The 4,391-nt window shown below is 62.1% G+C and overlaps 1 pseudogene; it reads left to right on the top strand.

The window, feature by feature from the left end:
* The first annotated feature begins 2,627 nt into the window (after window positions 1-2,627).
* On the top strand, window positions 2,628-3,738 carry LOC104665972 (annotated as a pseudogene).
* The last annotated feature ends 653 nt before the right edge of the window (window positions 3,739-4,391 follow it).

Here is a 4,391-nt window from a genome sequence, read left to right as displayed (position 1 = left end):
CTGTGAAATATTTGCCCAAAGGAGCCCTCCCTGACCACACACTCGCCCTCCACAGGGCCGATCCTTCACCTTGCTCTGTTTTCTCCACTGCACTCACTGGGGGCTTTGTGTAGTCTTCCTGCTTCCTTCCCTCCTCTAAAACAGGCTGAGCCTGGGTGCTGGGGACCCTTGCCTGAGGTGAGAGGCAAGAGTAGGACACTATGGGCCAGGTGCAGTGGCTCACACCTCACACACACACACCATGAACAACCTCATCAAGGTTTGCCCTGCATCTCAATGGAAGGGCAGCCCACGGCTGACTGATGGGTTGGAAGGGTGCCCAAAAGACAGCCCTCCTGCCCCAGCCAGCCCAACTCCAGGCAGTTCGTGCTCCAGGGCTCACCTGCGGCTCCCTCCCTCTCCACAGAGCGCCGTGATCACCTCACACAGGCCCCAGCAACTCCGACCTAAACCCGAAGGCCAGAACACAGTGTCATCATCCACCCAACCTGACCCAGGCTGAGAGAGCCGGAGCAGAAACTCAGGATGTGGAGGTGCGGGGAGCGGAGGCTGGATTCAATTAAGCCTCATTTCAGTTGGGAGAAAAGTGAACTTCGTCCGGGCCAGCCTGGAAGCCGTTTCCTTGGGAACCGCAGGGCTGAGAAACAGCCTGGCCGGTGACAAGGCAGCTCCGGGTGGGCAGCCTGGGACAGCCATGGGTGTGCAGACCTCGGCCTCTGTGAGTAGCAGAGAGAAAGGACAGGTGGCACCGGGCTGTGGCTTCTCCATGTCCAGGGGACCCGAATGGCTCAGAGCCTTTGGGCAAGAGCAGGACATTATGGGCCAGGCGCAGTGGCTCACACCTGTAATCCCAGCACTTTGGGAGGCCAAGGCGGGCGGATCATGAGGTCAGGAGTTCAAAACCAGCCTGGCCAACGTGGTGAAACCCTGTCTCTACTAAAACTACAAAAATTAGCCGGGCATGGTGGTGCATGCCTGTAATCCCAGCTACGCAGGAGGCTGAGGCAGGAGAATCGCTTGAACCTGGGAGGCAGAGGTTGCAGTGAGCCGAGATCGGACGATTGCACTCCAGCCTGGGTGACAGACTGGGTGAGAGTCCATCATCGCAAAAAAAAAAAAAAAAACACTCCAGCCTGGGTGACAGAGAGAGACTCTGTCTCAAAAAAAAAAAAAAAAAAGTAGGACACTGTTATCTGTCCAAGGAAGGGACAGACCCCAGGGCAAGTGGCACAAAGCAGGAGGTGCCCAAGGGCTTCCAGGGGCAGGGTGAAGACCTGGTGCTCAGACTCAAAACCTGCACTCAGGCTGGCTCCAAGTCAGCCAGCCCAGGAGCTACCCAGGCACACCCTAGGGGAGGGGACGGGACTGCCTGAGCCCTTCACTTCCCCGGGGAACGGGACCTGTGTCCCACACCCTAGGGACAGGGCCACCGGCCCTAGGACAGACCAGGCAGCAGACAGGCCACGGCACCATCAGCCCTATATACTCATTCCGTTACCCACCTGCCCCTGGCCAGGCCCCACACTTGGTCCGGCCTGGCCCTGCCCTCAAGCGCCCTGAGGGCGACAGGGGGGCCCAGGGGGGACCGTGTGAGACATGGCTTCAGCTGAGGATGAGGATGAACATGGAAGCCTGACTGTGAGGCAGAGCAGGGGCAGGGGTCAGGGCCTTGCTGGGTCACCTGGGATGAAGGTCAAGGCAAGGAGGGAGGACCCGGAACGCCCCTCCCCTGCCCCTGCCTTGCTCGCCAATGCCTTGGCCATGGGGATCAGGTACTGTGGCACCAGGGTGGATGGTCTGGGCGTCCAGGGAGTCTGTGCCAGCTCCCGCCACATACCAACATTTTCAAATCCTCTCACTCTCCGCCAAACTGCCCAGAGCAGAGTTTTCCAAGGACAGAAGAGGCAAGGGGCTGCCACTGCGCTGCCCCTGGTTCAAGCTCTGAGAGGGGTGCAGGGCTGCGGCCAGCGGCCAGGACTCGGGGGCTGTGGGGGCGGGTTCTGGGTGCATCACGGAGTGCGCCCTACTGTGCCCACCCGAGCGTGGGGCCTGACCTGACCAGGTGAGCCCTTCTCCGAGGAAGCTGATGAGGGAGAATTTCTCCTGCTGGCACTGAAGCAGCAAAGTGTGGGGGTGGGGAAGCCTTAGGGAAGGGGGCTGTGGGTACCTCCAGGATCTGAGGGAACCCCAAGAATAGCCCATGAGAGAAACGGGAGGCCTACAGCCAAGAGTGCACCCTCTAGAAGACATGGAAGAAAAAAGAATGCACCCTCCCAACAGCCAGGGAGTGTGGGAGAGGCCCAGCCTCCAGTGCCTGGCAGCCCCAGCACCCGCTTCAGCCTGGGAACCCTGGGCGGGCCCAGCCATACCTCCTGAACCCTCATGTACGGCTGGGTGCCGACATGCAGCGGTGGTGAAGTCACCAAGCTCAAGGTAATTTGTTGCACAGCACGCATGTTTAACACAGGAGGAACTGGATAAACATTTAGGCAGGAAAAGAAGGAAGAACAAAGGAGGGAGAGAGGGAGGAGCCACCAGGAAGGAAGGAGGGTGACTGCAGAGACCGGCCCTGGGCAGCGGTACCAGGGGCGCAGGGAGCCTGGCCCGGCCTGTTGTCACTGGAATTCATGCCATGCAGACTTCTATGTCAAAGGGAAACGAGGTCGGGAGGACCGAGGGGTCCACAGCACTCCGCACCCACGGGGCCAGGCTGGCACACCCCAATGCTGCAACCCTGGGAAGAGTCACATGTGCCCTCCCGGGACCCATGTGACTGTCGAGGGAGCGTGGCATGGGGCAGACACATCTCTCGGGGGTGACGCCCCTGCAGATGGAGTTTCCCCATCGGTGCCACCCTTGTGAGGCCTGGGAAAGGCTGCGGGGCCAGGCGGCACCGGGCAAGCTGAGTGCCAGGCAGTCGTTGCAACGTGCTGGGCAAATCTGAAACCCTGGGGACGGACGAGCTGCACCCCTGGGAAAGAAGACAGCGGGAGGCCGGTTATCAACGTCCTCCTGTGCCTCAGTTTCCAGAAATAAGACAGACTCAGTGCCCCAGGGAGGCCCGTGTGGCCTCCGGAGAGCGCAGGACCCGCCCTTTGTGCAGGTGAGGAAACCAAACCCCAGAACAGTGAGGGACTGGCCTGCGGACCCCAGCTCAGCTCCAGGTGCCTTCCCTCTGCCCATCTCAGACAGGGGCACAGCCAGCACTGCCTCACCCCACACGCCTCCAGACGGGCCCTCGGGGGCCCTGGGCACACTCCTCTCTCTCTCCTCCTCAAGCCCCCACACTTCCCCTTCGCACCACGACCCAGGGGCTGCTAGCAGCTGGGCGGGACTCCAAAGCTTGAAGCTGCTTCTCCAAGCTGCCTCTTTTTCCAGGGGGCGGCAGGCGGCGGCTCACTCAGGGACGCCGGCACCAACAGGACGGGGCCCATGCGCGGGTCTGACTTTCCCCCCAGGCTCTGCCTTCACCCAATGGCCCTGTGGGATAGCTGGGGCTCCCGGCTGCCCTCCCCTGCCCACAGCCGTGAGGTTTCTTCCCAGAGTTCTGTTTTCCCCACAGTCAGAATTGAGGCGCTTGGAGGCTCCAGGAGAAGGACAGGGTGGAGCGAGTGGCCTGGAGCCCCCCAGGCAGACCCCAAAGAGAAGGGTCAGAAGTGCCCTCTGGGGCCTGGGCAGCTGGGCGGAGCCCGCAAGCCTGAGACCCCGTGGGACGGAAGTGCCCCCACTCCATGGTGAGGAAGAGGCTGGTAGAGGCTCCTATGTGGCCCCCTCTGCCCCCTCCCACCTCTGGTCAGGCTTGAGATGAGCCCTGCGTGGACACAGGGGCCACAGTGGGGTCTCGGGGGTGAGGGCTGAGGAGGCTGAGCCTCCAAGGACCCCAGGGTGCCTGTCCCTACTGCACACCGGCCAGGGCACAGGGTAGGGACAGTGCCAGGAGGGCCACGGCTGCAGGGTCCATCCCAGGCCGTGGCACACAGGTAGAGGTGGGTGCCAGCCTTCGCGAAGCACCTGCAGAGGCTCCACTCAGGGAGAGAACAAGGCCCTCGCCCAAAGGGATCCTGGGTCACACAGGGCAGCAAGAAGGGGTCAAGCAAGAGGCCTGGAGGAAGGGTTGGAGAGGCCCTGGGCAGCGTAGTCTCCCCCAAGCCCATTCCAGGGCCATGGGCACCCCCCAGAGGCAGCCAGTGGGACTGCAGCCATGCAGGTCCTAGAGGGCAGGTGACAGGGGAGGTGACACAAGGGGACAAAGGAGAGGCAACATCCCTGGGGGAGGCACAGAGAGGGCCAGGCTGCCCTCTGTGGACTGTGGAACCCAGAACCCAACGGCCAATCCTCCCCACAGTAGGGGGTCAGGGCTCCAGGCAGTGAGAACCCACAGGTGATGCCAC

The sequence above is a fragment of the Rhinopithecus roxellana genome, chromosome 13 (assembly GCF_007565055.1).
Source record: "Rhinopithecus roxellana isolate Shanxi Qingling chromosome 13, ASM756505v1, whole genome shotgun sequence".
In the NCBI taxonomy this organism is placed as follows: domain Eukaryota; kingdom Metazoa; phylum Chordata; class Mammalia; order Primates; family Cercopithecidae; genus Rhinopithecus; species Rhinopithecus roxellana.
The sequence above is the reverse complement of the archived record's forward strand: the minus strand, read 5'-3'. Positions and strand labels throughout refer to the sequence as shown.